General features: G+C 42.1%; 1 pseudogene; it reads left to right on the forward strand.

Moving 5' to 3' along the window:
- The first annotated feature begins 1,091 nt into the window (after nucleotides 1–1,091).
- LOC142486074 (uncharacterized) lies at nucleotides 1,092–24,482 on the forward strand (annotated as a pseudogene).
- The last annotated feature ends 2,959 nt before the right edge of the window (nucleotides 24,483–27,441 follow it).

The following is a 27,441-nucleotide window of genomic DNA, read 5'->3' on the forward strand; positions in this document are numbered from 1 at the left end:
TAATGATTTAGGTGTGAAAGAGCTGATACTAAATGCTGTATATTTGTCCAAAAAAAACTGATCATTACAATTCTGTTTTATATACAGGCTCATTCTAAAATCCAACACATATAGATTAAGTAACCTCCGGTCAGCACCCCCAGAGCAGCACTGCCCACTACCAGCACCTCCAGAGCAGCGCTGCCCACTGCCAGCACCTCCAGAGCAGCACTGCCCACTGCCAGCAGCTCCAGAGCAGCACTGCCCACTGCCAGCACCTCCAGAGCAGCACTGGCCACTGCCAGCACCTCCAGAGCAGCACTGCCCACTGCCAGCACCTCCAGAGGACCACTGCCCACTGCCAGCACCTCCAGAGCAGCACTGCCCACTGCCAGCACCTCCAGAGCAGCACTGCCCACTGCCAGCACCTCCAGAGCAGCACTGCCCACTGCCAGCACCTCCAGAGCAGCACTGCCCACTGCCAGCACCTCCAGAGCAGCACTGCCCACTGCCAGCACCTCCCAGAGCAGCACTGCCCACTGCCAGCACCTCCAGAGCAGCACTGCCTGCACCTCCAGAGGACCACTGCCTGCACCTCCAGAGGACCACTGCCTGCACCTCCAGAGGACCACTGCCTGCACCTCCAGAGGACCACTGCCAGCACCTCCAGAGGACCACAGCCAGCACCTCCAGAGGACCACTGCCAGCACCTCCAGAGGACCACTGCCAGCACCTCCAGAGGACCACTTGTAGCACCTCCAGAGGACCACTGCCAGCACCTCCAGAGGAGCACTGCCAGCACCTCCAGAGGAGCACTGCCAGCACCTCCAGAGGAGCACTGCCAGCACCTCCAGAGGAGCACTGCCAGCACCTCCATAGGAGCACTGCCAGCACCTCCAGAGGAGCACTGCCAGCACCTCCAGAGGAGCACTGCCAGCACCTCCAGAGGAGCACTGCCAGCACCTCCAGAGGAGCACTGCCAGCACCTCCAGAGGAGCACTGCCAGCACCTCCAGAGGAGCACTGCCAGCACCTCCAGAGGAGCACTGCCAGCACCTCCAGAGGAGCACTGCCAGCACCTCCAGAGGAGCACTGCCTGCACCTCCAGAGGAGCACTGCCAGCACCTCCAGAGGAGCACTGCCAGCACCTCCAGAGGAGCACTGCCAGCACCTCCAGAGGAGCACTGCCAGCACCTCCAGAGGAGCACTGCCAGCACCTCCAGAGGAGCACTGCCAGCACCTCCAGAGGAGCACTGCCTGCACCTCCAGAGGAGCACTGCCAGCACCTCCAGAGGAGCACTGCCAGCACCTCCAGAGGACCACTGCCAGCACCTCCAGAGGACCACTGCCAGCACCTCCAGAGGACCACTGCCAGCACCTCCAGAGGACCACTGCCAGCACCTCCAGAGGACCACTGCCAGCACCTCCAGAGGACCACTGCCAGCACCTCCAGAGGACCACTGCCAGCACCTCCAGAGGACCACTGCCAGCACCTCCAGAGGACCACTGCCAGCACCTCCCAAAGGACCACTGCGAGCACCTCCCAGAGCTTCACTGCCCACTGCCGGCACCTCCAGAGCGGCACTGCCAGCATGGATCCACACTTGTTAAGTGAGTAGAGGAGATATTTTGGTGTCTTTGAAATCTGCAAGGAGGGAATATCTGATTATTTTACAGTTATGTGAGTCAAACACCCAAACTAATCTTGTTTTCTTATAGAACCACCAGCAGGTAAGAAGATAATATATCTTAAACACTGTCATTTTCTGCCAGAAGGGCTAGTAATACATTTCTTTACAAGAGGTATTATATTATACCAATATAAATATCCGGAGCCTGCTGCCCAAACTGGATGAACTAAGGGCATGGTGCCTTAAGCATAAACCAAAAGCCATCGTTCTCACAGAAACATGGCTAACCCCTAAAACTCCCGATGCAAATATTGCCATTAAGGGATACTCCATTTCTAGGAGTGATAGGTCAAAGAGAGAGAGGTGGAGGGGTGTTATTTTATATTGGAGACACCTTACAATTTACACTGTTAAATTGCCCCCCAAGCCCACCCTCTTTTGAAATCCTAGTTGGCAGAATCTGCCTCCCCTTTTCTAAGCCCATCTTGCTTGCTGGCATCTACCGCCACCCTAAAGCCCCTCTTCAATCCCTGACTGATATCACCCAGTTTCTTGGCTCCATTTCCTCTGAATGAGAAGAGTGAGCTGCTAGTTCTTGGGGATTTCAACTTCAATTGTCTTGACCCTAAAAACCACAAAATCCAGATACAAATCAAGTCGCTTAACCTATCGCAACTCATCTCCCAACAAACACGGACAAACCTGAAATCGCACTCCCATTCCTTGCTAGACTGGATTCTCTCCTCAAATCCCAGCAGAATCCAATCCTCTGGCACCCTTCCTGACATTTTCAGTGACCATGCAATAGTGTACTGTGTAAGGAAAATTAAACCGCCCCAATCAAGCCCTAAACTTCTCCACACTAGAACATTTAGAAACTTTAACCCACAACAGTTTCTGGCTGACCTTACCAACTGCCCTCGGCTCAGAATCGATTTAATTCCCGACCCTGATTCTGCGCTCGACTATTTCCAATTCCGAGTTCTTAAAACTCTGTGATACCCATGCTCCACTACGCAGAATAAGGGTACGGGTTGCCCACCTTCCATGGGTTACAAGTGACCTTATAGCACTCTACCACGTCAGGGATGCCTTGTTGAAAAGCTACAAAGTAACTGGCACTACCAAGGATCTCAATCACTACAGATGCCTCTCGGAACATGTGCACAAGGCAAACAAGGAATGCAAAAGCACAATATTAGTCTGACAATCTCCACCAGAATACATCAAACCCAGCTAACTTCTGGAAGGTTATCAACAATATATTCCAGCCTCCTAACCATCAACAGCCAAGTAATATCACTAAGGGGGATATTACTCTGACAAACCCCACTGACATTGCAAATGCATTCAATGATTACTTTGTGGGGTGTGCTACTAACTTATTAGCAAAACGCAACTCAAACCACAAACCTGAATCTCATCCTGGGAGTACCATATAGCCCCACCCCCTCCCAACACTGCCCACAATTTTCAATTTGGCCCAGTATCCAAAGAGAAGATTACACAAGCGCTCCTCAAATTAAAACGAAGCAGATAATGTGGACCTGACTTACTACACTCTAGGTTCCTATGACTTGGTGTCCCAGCCATTTCCAAACCAATTGCTTCCATAGTCAACTCTATCCTGTCTGCAGGCCATATCCCTAAGACCTGGAAAACTGCCAGAGTTGTCCCAATCTTCAAACGTGGGGACAAAAACACTGTCTCAAACTACAGGCCAATCTCACTTCTCCCAATTCTATCCAAAGTAATGGAAAAATGTGTCCACTCCCAATTAAGCGATTACTATATCAAGACAAATTTCCCTAGCCAATTCCAATCTGGCTTTCCCCCCAAACACTCCACCGTAACTACCCTGCTAAAAGTTTGCAATGAAATCCAATGTGGAATGGAACAGGGACAACTCGCTAGTGCAATATTCCTAGATTTTGCAAAGGCTTTTGATACTGTTGATCATGTTATCCTGCTTAAACTCCAGAGCTCTGGAATAGGGAAACATACTTTAAACTGGTTTCAGTCTTACCTATCAGGTAGATCCCAACATGTGTCCATCTCAGGCTCTAATTCCAACCCCTTGGATATCACTTGTGGTGTCCCACAAGGCTATTTTCTGGGGCCCCTACTCTTCTCAGTGTCCATCAATGATCTTCCCACTGCTTGTAAGGAAGCTTCAATACACATGTATGCAGATGACACAATCCTATATGCACACAGCCACAGCCTCTCCGACCTTCAACACATACTTTTGAGTATTTTGACTTTTTGAGGCTCGAAAACTGGATTTCCCAAAACAAACTGTTTTTAAACACTGACAAGACTGTAACAATGGTATTTGGGACCAAGACTACATTTTTAAAGCTTCCAGTGACTGAGCTCCTGATCAGAACCAACACTAACACCACCCTAACTCCTGTTACTGGTTTTAAATACCTGGGCATATAGTTTGACTCCCACTTAACATTCGGAATGCACATTTATATCCTGGCATCCAAAACCTTTGCCAAACTAGGTGTACTTTACAGGAACAAATCCTCCCTAAGCCTGCTGGTCAGAAAGCGTATCGCACAGCAGATGCTAATGCCAATTATCGACTATGGAGACATACTATATGGCTCGGCACCCCAAACCCACCGTAGCAAACGTGACACCCTCTACAATTCAATTTGTCGTTTTGTTCCCCAATGCAACTACAACACACATCACTGCGAAATGATCAAAGAACTAGATTGGTCATCACTCGAGTCTAGGCGCAAAGTTCACCTTTCCTCTCTTGCCTTCAAATACTTTCTGGGCAAGCTACCCATCTATCTGAACAAACTCCTCACCCCTACCACATGCAGCACTTATCATCTGAGATCTGACTCCAAAAGACTGTTCATGGTCCCAAAGCTCAACAAAGTTTCCGACCGCTCCTCCTTCTCTTACTGTGCACCCCACAACTGGAACAACCTACCGGAGACACTCTCAGCCGCCACCAGTTTAAGTTCTTTCAAAACTAAAGCTGTCTCACATTTTAATCTGGTCTGTAACTGTTTCATACGCTCATAATATATATTACCTCTAACTGTGAATGCAATGTCTTGTATATAATATATACACTGTTCACTTATGTAACTGTATTTGTAACCATGTATTATTTGTCATCTTAACTCTGTGCCCAGGATATACTTGAAAACGAGAGGTAACTCTCACTGTATTACTTCTGGGTAAAACATTTTTATAAATAAATATCAGAGGAGGTGAAATCACAAGAAGCGCCCCCACTCCCAGCTTTACATGATGGATTTTCCTTTTCTTATTGCCAGGTTTCCCAGTGGTTGTACCGGAGAGTTTAGAGATTAAGTCAGAGAAAGAAGAGACAGACACAGAGGAACATCTGACACCAATAAAGGAAGAAATAGATGCATTTCCTGTTTGTGGTAAGTACCCTTACATCCTCACTTGTCTTTATTCAGTATGTTTAAAACATGGACTGAAATGTGTACAATATATGGGGAAATAATATTAAAGCGTGCATAGAATTATTAGATACCTGTCCTAATGAAAAAAATAATTTGTCTAAGGTAATATTGAGGATATTATTGTTATTGAGGTTTGAACATTGGTAGCTCCAAAATGTTTTCGGCACTTGGGGGTAAAAACTTCTTCAGCACTCAAAGGGTTAATAATAAAGTAACATCAATCCCTTCACCCCTCCCCCATAGGAATCAGTATAGAGTATTTCTGTATACTGATATCACAAGAGCCCCCACTCCCAGCTTTACATGATGGATTTCCCTTTTCTTATTGCCAGGTTTCCCAGTGATTGTGCTGGAGAGTTTAGAGATTAAGTCAGAGAAGGAAGAACCGAACACTGAGGAACCTCTGACCCCAATAAAGAGTGAAACTGTTCCATTTCCTGTCTCTGGTGAGTACCTTTTCTCCTTTCTCTGCACAAAGGGGTGTTATCTTGTTACAAGACACATGGTCACATTTAGAGAATATTCATGGTTAATTGCCTCTCATAGGAAGTCCCCAGGCCTGCTGGGTGTTCTGGGACAAGCCACATGCAGCAGAGTTAGAAGTGCAATATGGCTCTCAAACACGTATAAAGGTTGGAAATGCAGAGTTATGGGTATCTGACCATCAATAGATGCGATAAAACGCATTTGGGAAAACAAATTCAAGGGACCCTTCCCTAACTAACCTGGTTCCCCAGCTTAAACAATACCCTCTCATTTAAGGTCATTAGATACGCAATAATAGCCACAGTCTTTAGACATAGCTTAACTGATAGATGGGGACAGCGTCCCAAGAGTCCAGGCAATTCTTCCGGACAGTGAAAGTCATGATGGGGGCGTCCTCTCTGAACTGCATGCAGTGGAGAGCTTGTCCCCAGCCACCAGGCGAGAAAATGAAGCAGCAAACCTAGCTGCCATAAATGCCTGTTCCTTAATTAGGATAGCAGGTGAGGGAGAACTAGATGATTAAACTGACGAGTTTTCATCCCTCTTTAGGCAGCCTGTAGGATGATAGTTGCGGCGCGTATACGCCGATAATTTTCTCTTTCCCTTCCTTGGATAACAGCTTTGCCGTGCTTCTGAATAATTTGAATGCTTTTCTCCCTTTTCAATATGTTTAGTCCACTTGTGAGAGAATCCTGTTCCTTGCGTACATCTCGCAATTCTGCACTCAGAGCCTTCATCTCTTCCTGGCGCGGGCTCTGTGTGCATGAACGCATCCCTCATTACATTTAGGAACTCTGCCTTCATTACGTCTAGGGCCTCTACAAATCCCGTTGCTAGGGTCCCATCAGCTTGCCTTTCCCAGGTTTCCCCGCAGCGTCTCTGCTCCTCTAGCTCTTGCTTCAGTTTCTGGACCTTCTCATGCTCCCTCTCATACTGCTCTGCGGCGACACACTGGGTACTCAGACGCTCATTCCTGAAAGGACACCACTTTCTGTGGTCAGACACGTGACACATTAATCCCGTTTTTTCCTCCATTTTTGCACTCTGGTGTATTCTTCACCCTAACCTCTAGAGGTGCTATTGCGTCAATACTTTTCACACTTTTCCCTGTGTATTCTTGTGACGATCGAGCCCCTAAATCGTGTTGGGACTGAAGGGGTTAATGTGTAAACTCTGTGTAATAACTTGCATTCCCCTTCACCATCTTTATTTGTCCCAGATTGCAGCTAAATCTCCCAGCTGCAATGCGTTCTTAACGGTGTGTCCCCTAAATCATCTTGGGACGGAAGGGGTTAACAAAATCTGTATGTAATAATCCTGTGTTTCCCTTGCCAAACGTTTTCTGTCCCTTAAAATGTATATATGCTAGCGGGTTGATTTTTTTTAAACGTAGCCGGCAGGCATACCCACATAGTTGTTACTATATTTAGAAGGGCAGAAGTTAGAGTTTTAAAAGAAGCAATGCTTTTCTATATTTTATAAATGTAAGCCAAAGCTGGTTTTATGTTCCCTTTTGATATGCTAATGTATTCAGCGAGGGTAAGGGATGGCTTTGTTCTGCCGGGGTTCAAAGGGGACCCCTGCTGTCTGTGGACCTAAGAAGGACAAAGCCACAGAGCCATTCTATTTAGTATGCAGTCCGGAGATAGCAAGGGTGTGTTAATACAGCTGAAGTGTGAGTTCCTCAGCTATCTGACAATACTACAACCGTGCCATATATTTCAACCCCAGACTTTGTGTCCCCAGAAACGAGTGGCCCCTTTTTACTAAGCAGTACTACCAAGCTGCTCACTGGGCATGCTCAGAGTTACCTGGGCTGGCCTTATGCCCATTTTCCACGTTACCTGGCAGGTTTTGATAGGAGGAAAATATTCTCCCACCAATGGAATTGAGCGAAGGTTAGGTATAGGGACCCCTGTCTATAAAGATGCCTGTAACCCTCATTCCTGTGTTGTTGTTACATAGTTACATAGTTACATTGTTACATAGTAGATGAGGTTGAAAAAAGACGTACGTCCATCAAGTTCAACCTATGCTAATTGTAGACAACAGATACTTTATTCTATATCTATACTTACTTATTGATCCAGAGGAAGGCAAACAAAAAACCCCATTAAGGGGAAAAATTAATTCCTTCCTGACTCCAAGAATTGGCAATCGGATTAATCCCTGGATCAACATCCTTCCCATGTATACTTATTTGGTATATCCCTGTATACCTTTCCCATCTAAAAAGATGTCCAACCTTTTTTTGAACAAATCTATTGTATCTGCCATCACAGTCTCCATGGGTAATGAATTCCACATTTTAACTGCCCTTACTGTGAAGAACCCTTTCCTTTGTTGCTGGTGAAATTTCCTTTCCTCCAACCTTAAGGGATGGCCCGAGTCCTTTGTACTGCCCGTGGGATGAATAGTTCTTTTGAAAGATCCTTGTATTGTCCCTGAATATATTTGTATATAGTTATCATATACCCTCTTAGACGCCTCTTTTCTAATGTAAATAAATCCAATATAGCTAGGCTCTCCTCATAAGTTAGAATGTCCATCCCCTTTATTAATTTGGTGGCTCTTCTCTGCACTCTCTCTAGTTCCATAATGTCTTTTCATAGGATTGGTGCCCAAAATTGTACTCCATATTCAAGGTGTGGTCTTACTAATGCTTTGTAAAGGGGCATAATTATGTCTACTTCCCTTCCATCCATTGCCCATTTGATGCAAGATAAGATCTTGTTTGCCTTTGCAGCTACTGCATGACATTGGGCACTATTGCTAAGCCTGCTGTCTACAAGCACTCCTAAATCCTTCTCCATCAAGGATTCCCCCAATATATCTCCATTTAATTTGTAAGTTGCCTTTTTATTCTTGCATCCCAAATGCATAACCTTACATTTATCTGTATTAAACCTCATTTGCCATTTACCTGCCCACGTTTCCAGTCTCTCCAAGTCCTTCTGAAGAGAAATTACATCCTGCTCTGATTCTATTACCTTACACAATTTAGTATCATCAGCAAAGATGGAAACTTTGCTCTCGATCCCAACCTCAAGGTCATTTACAAACAAGTTAAAAAGCAGGGGTCCCAGTACCGATCCCGAGGTACTCCACTCACAACTTTAGCCCAACCTGAAAAAGTTCCATTTATGACAACCCTCTGTTGTCTGTCCTTTAACCAGTTTTCAATCCAGGTGCATATTGTGGCGGTAGGGAGGGTTTGGCCCGGGGTTAACGGGGTTACCCCCCAAGGGCCCCCCTCTAACGTCGCCAGGGAGACAAGGGGTTAACTGGGCTGAGGCCCAGAAATGTGATTTTACCCTTGTTATAACCTGTAAATGTATTCTTCCCTGTTCCATTGTAATGTCTGGGTTAATCAGTACCTGCATAACACACACACTGGGTCATCAGGGGTTAATTGTGTAAGCCCAGTGGGCTAGTTAATGCGTTATCTGTGTATTCCCTTTGCCTCATGGGCCTGCAACTGCCTGTGCCCGCAAGGTATTCTGAGCCTTGGGGTACAGCCTCCGGGTCACCCCCCAAGTACACACATATTAAAAATATAACTTTGTCATAAGAGGGACATATATTTTTGATAAAGTGACTTTTTGCAGTTTTTGAAATACACAGGCAGAATGCTAATGGTGTGCTAATGTACAGGCAGAATGCCTGTCTTTGTAATGCGTAAGGAGCCAAATGGTGCCTCATATGAGTATTCACGTGAGTATTCACTGGAAGTGTATATCAACAGAGAGGTGTGATACATCGCCCTGATCAATAGGTAACTGACCTAATTGGTTATGCGAAAAGCAAAAGCCCACTTCAAAAGGTTTTATTGATGGGGCCAGGGGGGGGGGGGCTACCCCCAACAGGATATCAAAAGTGAGTAACTTTATTAAATATAAGAATACTATGAGATGTCCTTGGCTGAAAAGGATAAGAATTACATATGTGTATCCGTTGGATGTAGCCCATCGTTTTGAGGCTAAACATTGTACATTTACCTGTTACGAAATGCCAGATATTAATATCTCTATTAATGTTCATATTACAATGTAATTTTTGGTCTTCCTGCGAGCGTCAGGTGTCACCGGCCGTATTAATATATCTCACCTGACTGTGTGTATAACGGAACCGGATATTTTAATACGTTTATATTTTATGCTTAATAGTGTATCTTAAGGTATGGACAAAGACCCAGAGGAAATTCTTTTGGGCCATAAGGTAGCAGATGGCCCTGGGGACGCCGCTATGTCTAGGATTTAAGTGCTGTTCAAAGAGTTTTATCACCCTCACTGTTTATCCGAAGCCCAAACCAGGGCAGGTCTTACGTGTTCCAGTTAACACCTTTCAACAAAGGTTTTCCTGCCAGAACTCCAAATGGTGGACTGGCTGGCATTCCTGATGTAAATGTGGGGCTTCAGAAATGAGACCCCCAGAGTTCTACTGCGCATGTGCCAACTAGCAGGGGGGCATGGGTCAGAATGCTTTCCCACGTTAGTGAGTGGCTGGAGGTAATTGTAAACCAATCCCCTGTGCTTAAGGTTAAGAATAGAAGGAGAAAGGTTTATAAACTGCTGTCCACCCATATATCTTTTGTCTTCGTTTGCTGAATGATTTCCTGATTGCTGAGAGAAATGCCATGCAATGTCTTGGGCTGATTGCTGGATGAAACTGCCAGTTCAGATGGGACTGTTTTCATTATTTTCATCTTTTAAGTAAGTGTCTATATTTTGCCTGTTATTGTATAATCTGTTGTGTTCACCTTTATCAAGGAATAAATTCTATTTATCATATCTAAGTCTCGTCCCAGTTCAAACCCAGGTATAAATATATATTTATATATATAGTTTTTGGTGTAAAATTACAGCCTGTCGCAAGCTCTCGTGACAGATATATTATTACTGAGTCCAATTTTCTTTATTTTGTACACCAACCTCTTGTGTGAAACCGTATCAAAAGCCTTTGCAAAATCTAAGTAGACCACATCAATTGCATTACCCTGGTCTAAATTCCTACTTACCTCCTCAAAGAAACAAATAAGGTTAGTTTGGCAAGATCTATCCTTCATAAATCCATGCTGACTATTACTAATAATTTTGTTTTCCATTAGGTATTCCTGAATATTATCCCGTATTAAACCTTCAAGTAGTTTCCCTACTATTGAAGTCAGGCTTACAGGTCTGTAATTCCCTGGGTGTGATCTAGCTCCCTTTTTAAATATAGGCACCACATCTGCTTTACGCCAATCTTGTGGTACTGAGCCTGTGGAAATTGAGTCCTTGAATATTAAATATAATGCTTTTGCTATTACTGAGCTTAACTCCTTGAGAACTCTTGGATGTATGCCATCGGGGCCAGGTGCCTTATTTACTTTAATTTTTTCAAGTCGCGTATGAACTTATTCCTCAGTTAACCAATTGGTCATTAATAGGAAGGTTGTGGCTTCCTCCTGCGGCACTACTATTGAACTTGATTCTTCCCTGGTAAACACAGAGGCAAAGAATTTGTTTAATACCTCTGCTTTTTCCTCATCTCCAATAATCTGCAAATAATTGTTGTTGAATCATGTGAAGATCTAATCCTGAGGAACAAGCTGCTACCTGTGTGACCTGGTATTTCGTTCATGTGATTGCTGTGTTTTTATCCCATGTTATTCGTTTTACTGTGTGTGTTAGTCAGAAAATAAATAAACGTACATGTTTATTTTATCGCTGTCTCGCTCCAATCAGTTCCCAGTGATTTTGTACGCATAAGTTCTTGTCTACCGTGGCAATGCTGTATACAGAACTGTCAGTCATATACAGTAGGACAGACTTTACTTACAGTTTGTACTTTTTTTTAGCTGGGCGGACATTTTAAACACCCACATTTATTTGCAAAACCACTGACTTTTTAGTGTCAACCCACATTCTCCACCATAAGTGACAAATGCCACCCTTGCGTATCGCTGACGTCTGTCTGGGCTCTTACCGACACAGTCTTCTAGGGTTTATTTAGAAAAAACACAAGAATAAGAGAATAAGAGAATAAGAGATAGCAGTATAGTGCGTAACTCCAGGTTTCTGCCTGTTTTATTTCATCCCAGTGGGGACTGCAGATTCAGTAGATACATGTTGGAGGCGCTCAGCCATTAACCTCCAGCGGTTTACTCATATCAGTGTCTTAACTCTATGCCCAGGACATACTTGAAAACGAGAGGTAACTCTCAATGTATTACTTCCTGGTAAAATGTTTTATAAATAAATAATAAATAAGTGACACTAAACATTTCAAACACCGTCACTTTAAGAAACAAAAGAAACCATAAAAGTAACACCTATCCCTTTTTAGGGATCTAACTGTACAGTAGTATCAGCCTCTCTAAAGGTTGCTGGGCCAACTAACCTGTTTCCCCAGCTTAAACAATACCCTCTCATTTAGGGTCATTAGATGCGCAATAATAGCCACAGTCTTTAGAGATAGCTTAACTGATAGATGGGAACAGCGTCCCAAGAGTCCAGGCAATTCTTCCGGACAGTGAAAGTCATGATGGGGGCGTCTTCCCCAAACTGGATACAGGGGAGTAGCGTGCCCCCAGCCTCCAGTAGAGAGAATGAAGCAGCACAGCTAGCTGACATATATACCTGTTTCTGTAATTAGGAGAGCAGGTGAGGGAGAACTAGACCCATTGTAAACTGTGGCCTGGACTTTCCATCCACCAGCCTGATTAAATGTCAAGCTGTGGGATGGATCCTTTTGCACTATTCCTGCACTTTCTGACCTAAATCGGGCAGAAAGCTGCCTAATATCCTGGGACTAAGTCACAGTATTTACCACGTTTTTCACTTTATTAAGTTAAGATTATTTAGCACATTTATTGTCATCACCTCCTCCTTGGAGCGCCTTTTTCTTTTTCTATCACATGACCATCAGCAGGTAAGAAGATAATATATCTCCAACTCTGTTATTTTCTGCCAGAAGGGCTAGTAATACATTTCTTTACAAGAGGTATTATATTATACCAATATCAGGAGGTGACATCACAAGAGACCCCACTCCCAGCTATACATGATGGATTTTCCTTTTCTTGTTTACCATCCTTTTTGAGAGACTCTACATATCTGTTATGTGCTATAAAAGCTGTTAAATGGCATAAGAACTATAGATGGGTTACGATGGACGTTATGTCGTTAAACACCATCATTGATCATGACCAGGGTATTAAGGCTACTCAATTTTCCCTTCAGTCCTCATTATCTATTTCACTTCGCACTTTTCTTTTAGATTCCATTTTTATTGATACACAATTATTTTTTATTTGAGTCACAATTTTACTTGCAGACACGGGGTACGGCTATGGGTACCTCCTTTGCCCCGTCGTATGCTAATCTTTTTATGGGTCTCTGGGAATCCACATTTATTTTTGGTGATTCTAATCCTTTTCGGCATCATATTATTTTTTACAATCGTTATATTGATAACCCGATTATGATTTGGGAAGGGGATTCACATTCACTAGACACTTTCATTAATACTCTTAATTCCTTATGTTGAATCTTAACTTTACTTAGGAACACCATATTAATTATTTAGATATCACTTTATTTATTGACGTTACAGGAGAAATACAGACTGACATTTATAGGAAACAAAATTCCAGGAATACCTTTCTTAAAGCGGATAGCAAGCACCCCAGGTCACTCATCCGTGGTATACCCAAGGGCCAATTCCTCCGCCTAAGGCGGCTTTGCTCTAACGAGGATTCTTTTGATCAACAGGCCACCGAATTGGCAAACAGATTTTCTGTCAGGGGCTGTAGAACAGGGATATAGAGGAGTCTTACATGAATGCCAAACTCTGTACTCATGCTGAGTTACTGTCTTATGGTTCAACTGGATCTAGGCAGGGGGTTTAAATCAAGGACAGACCAGGGCACTCCCGAAGGGTCCAATCCGCTGTTTATTACACGGCATAGATCAAATCCGCTCAAACATCCAGAAACATTGGGAAGTGCTTACCTTGGAGGAAGACCTTAGAGCCAATTGAACAAGGACCAAAATTTGCATTTAGAAAGGCTAAATCCTTGGCAAACTATCTTTCGCCTAGTTTATTTACCTCCAGGTCAGACCGTGTTCATGAATCAAATTTAATACATGTTTATTTTTTTTTTCAAATGTGGTAAATGTTATATTTGTTGCTATGCCAATCCTATCAATTCTATTGATATTCTACACCGTAAGAAAACACACACAATTCCAGTTTTTATTCATTGTAGAGGGGATTGAATCTATACCTGTTCCTACACAAGAGGTTCCCAGTTTCCAAATATTTTACAAATTGTACATTGGGAAACTTGTCCACCTTTCATTTTTCAGCGATTTGAATCTATACCTGTCACTACACGAGGGGATTGAATCTATACCTGTTCCTACACGAGGGGATTGAATCTATACCTGTTCCTACACGAGGGGATTGAATCTATACCTGTTCCTACACGAGGGGATTAAATCTATACCTGTTCCTACACGAGGGGATTGAATCTATACCTGTTCCTACACGAGGGGATTGAATCTATACCTGTTCCTACACGAGGGGATTGAATATATACCTGTTCCTACACGAGGGGATTGAATCTATACCTGTTCCTACACGAGGAGATTGAATCTATACCTGTCACTACACGAGGGGATTGAATCTATACCTGTTCCTACACGAGGGGATTGAATCTATACCTGTCCCTACACGAGGGGATTGAATCTATACCTGTTCCTACACGAGGGGATTGAATATATACCTGTTCCTACACGAGGGGATTGAATCTATACCTGTTCCTACATGATGGGATGATAGAATTAAACAGCTTAATCAGCGTGAGATGTTTTGGACCCACTCACTTAATACTCTATCCCCTTTTGGGAATAATACAGAATGGGACCTAAAACATTTTCTCTAATCTATATTATTCCTTTGCCCATTCTCAGGTTATATAATACTGTGTGTGTTTCATATACATTTGTTTCTATCATTGAGATACATATGTGTCTCTCTAGTCACATTTGATGAGTAGTATTGTATCCTTAATATGACAATTTTCTCAGTGTGGTTTATTTATTTACATCTTATTCATTATGTACAGTTAGGTCCGGAAATAATTGGACACAGACACCATTTTCATAATTTTGGCTCTGTATGCCACCACAATGGATTTTAAATTAAACAACCGAGATGCAATAGAAGTGCAGACTTTCAGCTTTAATTCAAGGGGTTGAGCAAAAATATTGTATGAAACGTTTAGGATTTGCAACCATTTTCATACACAGTCCCCTTATTTCAGGGGCTCAAATGTAATTGGACAAATTAACACAATCATAAATAAAATGTTCCTTTTTAATACTTTGTCGAGAATCCTTTGCATGCAATGACTGTTTGAAGTCTGGAACGCATAGACATCACCAAACGCGGGGTTTCCTCCTTTGTGATGCTTTGCCAGGCCTTTACTGCAGCTGTCTTCAGTTGTTGTTTGTTCGTGGGTCTTTCTGCCTTAAATTTTGTCTTCAGCAAGTGAAATGCATGCTCGATCAGGTTGAGATCAGGTGATTGATTTGGCCTTTGCAGAATATTCCACTTCTTTGCCTTAAAAAACTCCTGGGTTGCTATAGCAGTATGTTTTGGGTCATTGTCCATCTGTAAAATAAAGCGCCGTCCAATCAACTTTGCTGAATTTGGCTGAATCTGAGCAGACAATATATCCCTATACACTTCATAATTCATCTGGCTGCTTCTGTTTTCTGTCACATCATCAATAAACACTAGTGACCCAGTGCCATTGTAAGCCATGCATGCCCATGCCATCACACGTGTTTTACAGATGATGTGGTATGCTTTGGATCATGAACCATTCCAAGCCTTCTCCATACTTTTTTCTTCCCATCATTCTGGTACAGGTTGATCTGTCCAAAGAATGCTGTTCCAGAACTGGGCTGGCTTTTTGAGATATTTTTTGGCAAAGTCTAATCTGGCCTTTCTATTCTTGAGACTTATGAATGGTTTGCACCTTGTGGTAAACCCTCTGTATTTGATCTCGTGAAGTCTTCTCTTTATGGTAGACTTGAATAATGATATGCCTAGCTCCTGGAGAGTGTTCTTCACTTGGCTGGATGTTGTGAAGGGGTTTTTCTTTACCATGGAAAGGATCCTACGATCATCCACCGCTGTTGTCTTCCGTGGACATTCTGGCCTTTTTGTGTTGCAGAGTTCGCCAGTGCGTTCTTTTTTTTTCTTCTCAGAATGTACCAAACTGTTGATTTGGCCACTCTTAATATTCCTGCTATCTCTGTGATGGATATTTTTTTTTTTTTGCAGCCTAATGATGCCCTTTTTCACTTGCATTGAGAGCTCCTTTGACCGCATGTTGTGGGTTCACAGCAACAGCTTCCAAATGCGAATGCCACACCTGGAATCAATTCCAGACCTTTTACCTGCTTAATTGATGATGAAATAACGAAGGAATAGCCCACACCTGTCCATGAAACAGCTTTTGAGTCAATTGTCCAATTACTTTTGGTCCCTTGAAAAAGAGGGGGCTACATATTAAAGAGATGTAATTCCTAAACCCTTCCTCCAATTTGGATGTGAACACCCTCAAATTAAAGCTGATATACTGCACTTTAAGCCCATATTCATTATGTAACTGTAACTTGAATTTATTTTCGTACACAGCCGAAATAATAAAACTTGTATCAGTGTCCAATTATTTCCGGACCTAACTGTATATTCCCTTTATCAAGATTCAAATTGTTCTTTGCCTTGGTAGTTGAGTTTACATTTATTATATGTATATTATTACATGATTATATTATTTGGTGTTACAGTTAATTTAATTTCAATTTTATTCTCTCCACATCCTATCCACTTTTAAATTTGATGATTTTTCATTTAATTTTTATTGTCCTTATGAGTCTATGTAAGTTTTTTGTTATTGTATTCTTTATTGTGTCCTTTTGCTGGTTTTCTCCCCCACAGTTATACTGCCTTCTTTCCGTGGTTACATTTTCCCCGGACTGTTTTGTTCCCATGAGAAGTTTTTACCTGGGATACAGGTAGGCAGTGTTTCCAGCGGGGAGTGCCTATAACGTGACACTCTCTAGACTCAGGAAAACACTCTGTGATAAAGCTTCCATGGCGAGAAACGCGTTGGAGGTTTCTCTTTTAACTAAGGCTGTGTCTCAATAACTTTTATTTTTTCTACTTTTGCCTCCAGTTCTTCTTTTCTGCAGTGCTCCTTTTTTTCTTTGTTTTGAATGTGAGAGAAGGAAAGAGAGGAGTCAAAAATTACACCAAGGCTGCGTGCTTGGGAACTTATATGAATAGTATTTTTGACTGACAAAATATGACACAAAATGGAGCAGTTTAGTTATGTGGGTCTTATGGCAGAAGATTACATGGGCAGTGTAGTCGCTGCATCACTTAGATTGTAAGCTCTCCAGGGCAGGGATTTCCGTTCCTATTGTCTGATTGTGTTTGTTGCACTTATTGTGTTATAATTCCCTGTACTGTATTGTTTCTGCTATAAAGCGCTGAGTACACTGCGGGCCTTATATAAATAAATACATACATACATGGGCATTTACAGTATCTTTACACTATAGGTTGCTGTCTGGTTTAGGTGATATTATTAACGCACTAATATGATAGAAACAACAGAGGGATAGGGAGTGATCACAGGACCATACCAATTGAATAATGTAGTCAAATATATAAGTGAGGTAATCAAAGAGATGGGTGCAAACTGTGAACTGAAAAGTGAATCAGAAAAAGGGGGAAGGGAAACACAAAATGAATGTGCACCCTAAAAGAATTCGCTTATATGCACACCAAATTAGTGTAAAAATTAACTTTTATGATGGGAATATGCCTAATAAAGGTACAAACAATGGGGTTTTCTCTGATATTACATGTATTGGTGTTTGAGTACTTTGCTGAGTCAGTTTGTGAGTGAGATCAGTGCGCATGTGCAACAGCTGATAGCAATTGATTTTGTAATTAGGGTATTGAAGGGGTATAAAAGGGTTCAGACCTCTCTCCCCCAGTAAAACTTGTCCCTGAAGAAGCTCCTTTGCTGGAGGGAAACGCGCGTTGGACGCGCAATGTTGTCAGTCTCCTACTTGGAGCTGTTTTAATGTAGTGTCTGCAGTCTCCTGGTTCTAACTTTGCAGACCCTAGCAGTTAGTCGTTCATTTATTTATTACCACAGGTTGTGTGCCTGCTTTCCTTGCACTCTATGTGAGGCGCTTTCACAGATATCACTGTGCTATTCTGGCAGTTTTAAGCTGCAGTGTCTGTATCATCATTACACTATATGTGCTAGCTTTATTATCCAGGCACTTGTACTTTAATACACCTAAGCCCTTATTGCAGTGCGCAGTGCTGCTCCATCTAGCAAGGAAGCTTAATCTGCTGGCCACCTACTTGTGAACAACTATATATTCTCACTACTGGGTCTCATCGTTGCTCCAGAGGGGTTAACACCCTGACTCTTAGCATCCCCTGTCTCTGGTATCCCACTAATATTAAGTGGACATCTGGGATAGCACGACTCAAATAATCAAAGACACGGATGCCAGATATTTCTCATTTAATACATTTTTAATTCACATTACACATTACTTTGGTAATATATGTTTTAAGGAATTTATTAAAAGTTAATTTTTACACTAGTTTGGTGTGCATATAAGTGAATTCTTTTAGGGTGCACATTAATTTTGTATTTCCCTTCCCCCTTTTTCTGATTCACTAATATGATAGACCAGGAGTTCCTTAACTTTACTTCTCATGGACATTTTCAATGTTAATTATTTGGAGGATGCGCATGTACCCTTAAATAATGAATACAGTAATAAATACAAATTATATATGCATCAATGAGCTGCTACAAATACATTTCAGGCCTTCGGGAACCACCACCAAAGTCATTAGGGGCCACTGGATGTCCATGTGCCACAAGTTTAAAACCCTGGGTGATGAGAATATTTTGTTAATTAAGTATTGGGGAAATAGATTCTTCAGTGTTTTGGATTTGTAATTTGTGTTCAGTAATTTGATTTACAGATTGAAAACATTTGTTTTGTCTTTTTTGTTTACTTCTGTTAGAGATCGGCCTGAATGAGGAACAGAACTTGAGCTCTGATACATCCAGAAGCTGGCTGACTCCTCGCAGCCCAGAAGTGCCAAAAAACAATGATTCCTGCCACATTTTAGACACGTGCAAGGAACCAGTGCCACATGATGGTGAATTTACAGACCTTGTACAGAACACAGCAGAGATGGACTCTAAATATGGGTCCAGCAAAAGGTATGCGAGAGATTTAAGAAGAAGCCGCGGTGCTCAGCCTTTTCTCTGTTGTCAGTGTGGCAAAAGCTTCTCACTGGACAGGGACCTGCTCACACACCTTTGTGTCCCCGCTAGGGAGCAAACCTTTACATGTACAGATGGTGGGAGCAGATTCTCACTGAAGGGGAAACTTCTTCCACCCCAGATGATTCAGACATCAGTGACTCATTTTACTTGTACAGTGTGCGGGAAACAGTTAAGTACCAAGAGGACCCTCCTCAATCATCAGAGGGTTCATACAGGGCAGAAACCATTCACATGTACAGAGTGTGGGAAACAATTCACAGTTAAGAGCAGTCTCCTCATACACCAGATGACTCATACAGGGGAGAAACCATTCACATGTGCAGAATGTAGTAAAAGTTTTTCTACAAAGGCAGAGCTCCTCAACCATGAGCGGATTCATACAGGGGAGAAGCCATTCACATGTACAGAGTGTGGGAAACAATTCAGTACTATGAGCCACCGCCTGAGACACCAGATGACTCATACTGGAGAGAAAACATTCACATGTACAGAGTGTAGTAAAAGCTTTTCTCGGAAGACCGAGCTCCTCATCCATGAGCGGATTCATACAGGGGAAAAACTATTCACATGTACAGAGTGTGGGAAACAATTCACAGTTAAGAGGCGTCTCCTCATACACCAGATGACTCATACAGGAGAAAAACCATTCACATGTACAGAGTGTGGGAAAAAATTTAGTATTAAGAGAAGTCTCCTCATACACCAGATGACTCATACAGGAGAAAAACCATTCACATGTACAGAATGTGGGAAACAATTCAGTACTAAGAGAAACCTCCTCAGACACCAGATGACTCATACAGGGGAGAAACCATTCACATGTGCAGAGTGTAGTAAAAGCTTTTCTCGGAAGACAGAGCTTCTCATCCATGAGCGGATTCATACAGGGGAGAAACCATTCACATGTTCAGAGTGTGGCAAACAATTCACAGTTAAGAGCAGTCTCCTCATACACCAGATGACTCATACAGGAGAAAAACCATTCACATGTACAGAGTGTGGGAAACGATTTAGTATTAAGAGCAGTCTCCTCAGACACCAGATGACTCATACAGGAGAAAAAACACTCACATGTTCAGAGTGTAGTAAAAGCTTTTCTAGAAAGGCGGACCTCCTCAACCATGAGCGGATTCATACTGGAGAGAAACCATTCACATGTACAGAGTGTGGGAAACAATTCAGAGTTAAGAGCAGGCTCCTCATACACCAGATGACTCATACAGGGGAGAAACCATTCCCATGTGCAGTGTGTAGTAAAAGCTTTTCTACAAAGGTGAAGCTCCTCATCCATGAGCGGATTCCTACAGGTGAGAAGCCATTCCCATGTTCAGAGTGTGGGAAACAATTCACAGTTAAGAGCAGTCTCCTCATACACCAGATGACTCATGCAGGAGAAAAACCACTCACATGTTTAGAGTGTAGTAAAAGCGTGTGGGAAACAATTCAGTATTAAGAAATACCTCCTCCGTCACCAGTTGACTCATACTGGAGAGAAACCATTCACATGTACAGAGTGTGGGAAACAATTCAGTACTAAGAGAAACCTCCTCAGGCACCAGATGACTCATACAGGGAATAAACCATTCACATGTACAGAGTGTAGTAAAAGCTTTTCTCAGAAGACAGAGCTCCTCAACATTGAGCAAATTCATACAGGGGAGAAACCTTCACATGTGCAGAGTGTGGGAAAAGCTTTTCTCAAATGAGCCACCTCCTCACCCACCACAGGATATATACAGGGGAGAAACCATTTCCATGTACATAGTGTGGGGAAAGCTTTTCACAGAGGATCAGCCTCATTACACACATGAGGATTCATACTTGAGATAAAATATGTGATTGTTCAAAGTAGGGTTGGGCAATATACCAGTAGCATAGTAATACTGCAGTAATAAAAATGGACGGTAACGCAATACTTGCCATTACTTCTTGCCATTGCATTCCTATCAGCAGCTGCTGTGAGGGGGTGGAAACAAGATATATGTGATGCTCCCAATTGTAACCAGTCCTGTATTGAACATCCAATATTGTTTGAGTCCACAATGGGTTAATCTGTATAACGATAGAGTGCCCCCAATAAAGTTGATTGACAACTGGTGGGACAGACGTGGAGTCAGCCAGACCCTCACTAGATTACAGTGTTTCAAACCCAACCAGTGTTATAGAAATGAGTGGTCAATGACCATGGTAAGCAGGAATAAATAAAAGGCAGTATGGCTCTTTACCTGTACTACCAAGGGGGCACTCGTGTCGTTGGCGGCGTGCGATCCATCCTTTGAAGATCCAGAAGAGTAGAGAGCGTTGATAGCGCACTGCCAGAGAATCCTGAGAGTATCAATCAGGAAAAAAAAAACAGCCAGGCCACTCCAAAAATGAAAAAATGGTGTTAGGTTTATTGCATGCTGAAAATACACACAAGGAACAGACAGGTAAACGCACCTACGCGTTTCGTACAAAGTGTACTTTATCAAGGTGACCATAGTGCTTTAATACCGCTGTTTTATACTTACCCAGACTGCTTCCAAACCAATAGCAAGCCGCGTCACCTTCCCGCGTCTCGCAGAGTAAAGGCGGCTAATCCAGTCGCCTGTATGTGCGAAACCACGCGAGAGTGGTGCGCGCGCATCTACAGAGTGGGCAAAATACAAATACACATAGCAGTACTTTCGACTTCAGTCCACCGGGTGACGTCACAGCCGCGCGCCATATAAAATGGTCGCCCCAGTGTGACGTCATATTCCGTAGACTGACTGAATCTCCAGTAATGTTTTTTTCTACAACAAAAACTTTATTGAACAAACATTATATGACAGACAAGTAAAATACAAATAACTAGTTGCTATGTTAGCAGCAACCCTATGTAACTGTATAGAGGAGAAAATAGAAAAGGGATACATTAGGAGATCTATTTATATTAGGATGATTGATAGGTCATATGATAATGTACGCTACAGTATGCGAATTTAGATGAGCATAATTAAGTTCATCCAATTCAATATATAGAGCCCTTTGAGTCTCAAACCATTACATCATGTGATTACATCATGTGACATACCACAATATTTTTGAAATACACATATTTGAAGTTATTTCATTAGATGTACCAACACAGTTAGTATACATTCAAGGGGAAGAAGTGCCGGTCCACGGCATGAAACAGCTGTCGGGCAGTCAGGCGACGCGATCACTAATGACGTCAGCCGTCACGGAGGAACTTGCTTCACACAGCATGCTTATCAGTTACTAGACACTGGATGCAGAGACACGGAGCTAACACGGTTGTATGAATCTATATCTATTTACAGAGTGATAATGCCACTCAGCTGTATTCCAATCCAGCACTAAGATATGTGTAAATTAATAACAAAGGGGTACCTTACCTCATGTATGAAAGGGTAGCAGAGAGGCTAATAACATCAGTGCATTTCCAAGTACAATTACTAACTCATATGATATGCCAGACTTGGGTTAAAGCACATGGTGCTATTATTGTATGCATATATGTGTTGTTAAGGCATTTACCCTTTGCTTTACCCATGTGAGATCAGAGCTGCATCTGTACTATACTCTGTTTTTGGATATTAAGCACATATGGCTAAGGCAACAATAGTGAGAATTAAATATATATAAATCTTAGCAGGGCTGTATTGACCTTAGGGGCAGCCTACATAGCTAGCTCACAGTCCTACACGATACCAAGTGCAAACGTAACATCTGGTGCAGATATTGTATATGTGCATATATGTGCTTATAAGGCATTAACCCCTTGTCTTACCCGTGTGAGATCAGAGCCGCATTTGTATTATATTCTGTTTATGGATACTAACTACATAGCTAAGACCGCATAAGTAAGAATTAAATTGATATAATTCTTAGGCTGCATTGACCCTAGGGGCAGCCTACCAAGCTAGTTCACAGTCCTACATAATACTATATATATACTGATACTTACCTTTTATAATAGTAGATGAGCTGTGTTCTGACTACTGATGTGTGTGTAACTTAGCAGGGTTACAATAGTAACCATTCATTATTGAGACAACCATTCCAACTCAGATATTGACATTTTGTGCTACTAAGATTGATACTCTGTACAACTGAGAGTGATAAACCTATAATTAGGGTGTTGTTCACCTCCACATATACTAGCGTCTAGAGACTGTGTGATAACCAAACGATTACAATATAATTATTATTGGTGAAACAATTAGTACACACTGTGTAAAAAAGAGAAGCAAGAATTTTATTATAGTTTATTTGGGTTTTTCTTTGATAGATGAGTTTAATAAAATGATTTTAACTTTTAATACTTCCCTATGTACTTATCTCCTTGGTGTTTGTGAAACAAAAGCAACTTTAGGACACCTACTGTTTAATTATAAAGAAAAATAAACAATAGGCTGAGTGCAAGTTTAAATGGGAATCTTTCTGGTGATCATCTTTTGAACACCTTTTTGGAAATATATTGGTTTCTTCCCATTGCACCGCCACAAAAACTATATACTGATGGATATTAAGGTTGAGCAGGAATGACCACCCTTCCTACTTAAAGGGCATTTTTGCCTGAAACTAGTTGGTGGATGTGACGGGAGCTTTGTGACAGGCTATTAATAATACACAAAAAAATATATATAACTGGGTTGAACTGGTACGAGACTTAGATATGATAAAATATAATTTATTCCTTGATAAAGGTGAACACACAGGATATACAAATAACAGGCAAAATATGGACACTTACTTAAAATGGAATGATGAAACAGTCCCATCTGGACTGGCAGTTCATACAGCAATCTTCATAATCATCAAGACATGAAAGACCATGAAGCACACTAGCCATAGGCTGAGCCTTGTTTATATACAATTATTTCCCATTGAACACAACCTAAACCCAGCCCCTCTCATAAATCAGCGGTGAAGTTGACAGTTTTCCTCAGAGTAAAACTCCTCCCACCCAAGGACGTTTACAAACTGCTTTTCCTATCTAAATAACTTTATAACTTCAGTTCAGTAATACCTACCGGCACGCGAGACATATTAATACATTCCGGCACGCATGACGCTCCCAACGAGACTAAATATTGCAGTGTAATATTAAGAGAGATATTAATATCTATCGCTTAGAACCGGCTAAACATCAGGTGTCTGTATTCATTATTTGTGACTCGGTCCCACGAATACACATATGTAATTTTTAGCATGTTCTGCCGAGGACGTCTCAGAATATTCTTATATTTACTGGACACCTAACAAGCTCCTATTGAACCCCCAAAATAACTACAACATATATATAAGCATATGAGTGTCACAGAGGAGTGCTACTGAGCATGGCAATATATATTTAAAACCAGAGACAGAACATAAAACACAGACAAAGCTCAGTTTTAGCACATCCAGTGAAACTCATACACGGTACAGTGCCTAAATATATATGTATAAATATCTATTAAGTAAAATGGTCTTTTAGTTTGACATTTTTGGCCAAAATTGTTGTAAGCCCCTGAGCCAACTTCACGGCAGACCACAATTCAGGGGTCCCTAACGCTAATATAAATTCTTAATAACAGGTTATTAGGAATTTATATTAGCGTTAGGGACCCCTGAATTGTGGTCTGCCGTGAAGTTGGCTCAGGGGCTTACAACAATTTTGGCCAAAAATGTCAAACTAAAAGACCATTTTACTTAATAGATATTTATACATATATATTTAGGCACTGTACTGTGTATGAGTTTCACTGGATGTGCTAAAACTGAGCTTTGTCTGTGTTTTATGTTCTGTCTCTGGTTTTAAATATTCTTATATTTAATAAGGTCACTCATTCTGATCTCTCCTTGGGTAACCGCACCCCTGGCCCCCATCAATACATCCTTTGAAGCAGGGACCCATGTGTAGTGAACATTTGTCACCTGGTGTTAGATTTCACACCCAATGCCCCAGCCTGGGTCTAGCTGTCTCTAGCAATATTCCCTTGGCCTGCAAATTAGGTATTAACATACTGTGCACCAAAGCCCCCATCTGTACTTTTTCACACCCAACTTCAATCAAGCCTTTTGAAGCCCAAATTTTCTGAAAAGATACACCACATTTCTATTTTACTAAACTGTAGCTCATTAACCCCTTTAGCCCCAGTGTGTGTGTGGTGCAGACACTGGCATAACACAATACAGTTACACAGGGGAATAAGCATTTGTATATTGAAGCGAGGTAAAAACACATTACTGGACCTCAGTCCAGTTAACCCCTTGCTTCCCAGGTGAGAGTAGAGGGTGGCCAATTGGGGTGTAACCCCTTTAATCCCGGGCCAAAGCCTCTCCCTTGTCACAGTGGACCCCTGCTGCAGCCTAGGGGGGACCCTTTTGTCCACTTTTTATGTAATAAATCTATTTTTTGTTACTTAAAACCGTGATCCTCCTTCTGTTACTTTGGGCAGTGCACTGCCTTATTTTTCAACTTATATTAAAAAAAAAATGGTGACGAAAGGGGCTTTAGTGTGGGTGTAGTTTGTGTAACATTTTAATGGAAACATTTGTTATTCTCAAAATATACTAAAATGTATTTGCTTTTTTACATTTTATTAAGAATGAAATGCATTTGTATAAGAAATATGTTTCACAATAAATGACCTTGAACATTTTGAGGACTTTTGCTTTTTTGCTTTCTATTGGGTGTTAATATATTGCTGAATATTGTTATTACGATAAATTACTTAATACTGTTATGGTGGGAAGTTTTTTGTTATTGTCTAACCCTAGTTCAGGGTGTTGGAAACAATTCAGTACAAAGTGTGACCTCCTGTCACACCCAAGTATTTACACGGGTGAAACCATTTGCTTGTTGCTTGTGGGAAACAATTCAGTGTTAGGGCCACCTCTTCAGAAACAAACAAATTCTTGCAGGGAGAGGCCTTTCACATGGACAGAGTATAGGCAAAACGTTTCTTGGATGAATGACCTCACACACCACATGATTCACACAGGGGAAATAATGTGCTTGCTCAGAGTGTGGTAAACCATTTTATACAAAGTGGGACCTCTTGTTACACGAGCAGATTTACACAAGAGGGCAACTTTTTAATTGTACAGAATTGGGAAACATTTCAGCACTGAGAGGCACCTCAACACACACCAAACAATTAATAAAAGGGGATTACATCATAATCAATTCTGTAATAGGAGGACAGTCCTCAGACACCAGAGCATTTACACAGGGGAGAAACCTTTCCCGTGTACAGAGTGTATAAAATGTTTCTCAGTAAGAAAACCTTGTCACCCAAGTGTTACACAGGGTAAGTATCTATGTATCTATGTCTTTATTTACATAGTGCCATTAGTGTACATAGCGCTTCACAGCACTAATACACGTGACAATCATATCAATAACAAATAAAACATAATGGGTATTAGTGCTTCAGACATAAAAGTAACATTTAGGAAAGGGAGTTCATGCTCCAAAGAGCTTACAATCTAATTGGTTGGTAGGAAGAACATACAGAGACAGTAGGAGGGCGTTCTGGTAAGTGTGCTTGCAAGGGGCCAAGGGGACATACTTGAAAACGAGAGGTAACTCTCAATGTATTACTTCCTGGTAAAATATTTTATAAATAAATAAATAAAATTATGTACGAGTTGTAAATTATCAGCCATGGAGCTACTCATATGCTTCCTTAAGCAGATGGGTCTTAAAGGTGGATAGAGATGGTGCTAGTCGGATACTGCGGGGAAGGGCCTTCCAGAGGTGTGGGGCAGTCAGTGAGAAAGATTTAAGGCAGGAGAGGACTTTAGATACGAAAAGGGTAGAGAGAAGACATCCTTGAGCAGAACCCAAGAGTTGGGATGGTGTATAGCAAGAAATTAGGGCTGAGATGTAAGGAGAAGCAGAAGAGTGTAAAGCTTTAACAGTGAGGAGGAGGAGAATTGTGTGTGATACGGGATTTGATATGAAGCAAGGAGAGGGATTTCAGCAGGGGAGACGCTGAGACAGATTTAGGAATGAGTAGTTGTTATACTGTGCTAACCACGGACAAGGAGGGACCCCGAAACTGAGGTGAGATGGGTAACAACTACAGCTACGGGGACACACCTGGAAAGTGGAAAATAGGCGTCTGGAACCATCTGGGAGTATAAGATAAAGTAAGATACTCGCCAGACGAGAAGGGAGGTTCCAGAAGATAGTTGGTACCGAGAGCCTGGGGTCCAGAGCCGGGAGGTAGGTCGGAATCCGCAAGCCGAGGTAAAGGGGTTCGGGGAGTTCAGGAGGTCAGGGTGCAAGCCAAGAGCGGGTCCACAGCCAAGCCGGTACGGTACACAAGGAATCACTAGGGAAGACAAAGAGACAGGAACTGAGGCAGACACGACCGTGGGTAACACAGGTCACACAAAGCTTTGCTCAGCCAAAGAAGGAATGGCTGAGCAAGGTATAGATAGGAGGAAGGACCAATAGGGAGAGAGGGAGTGATGAGGGAGCGTCCCCAGGGAAAATAGGGATTGCT

The sequence above is a fragment of the Ascaphus truei genome, unplaced genomic scaffold (assembly GCF_040206685.1).
Source record: "Ascaphus truei isolate aAscTru1 unplaced genomic scaffold, aAscTru1.hap1 HAP1_SCAFFOLD_725, whole genome shotgun sequence".
NCBI classification, from domain to species: Eukaryota; Metazoa; Chordata; class Amphibia; order Anura; family Ascaphidae; genus Ascaphus; species Ascaphus truei.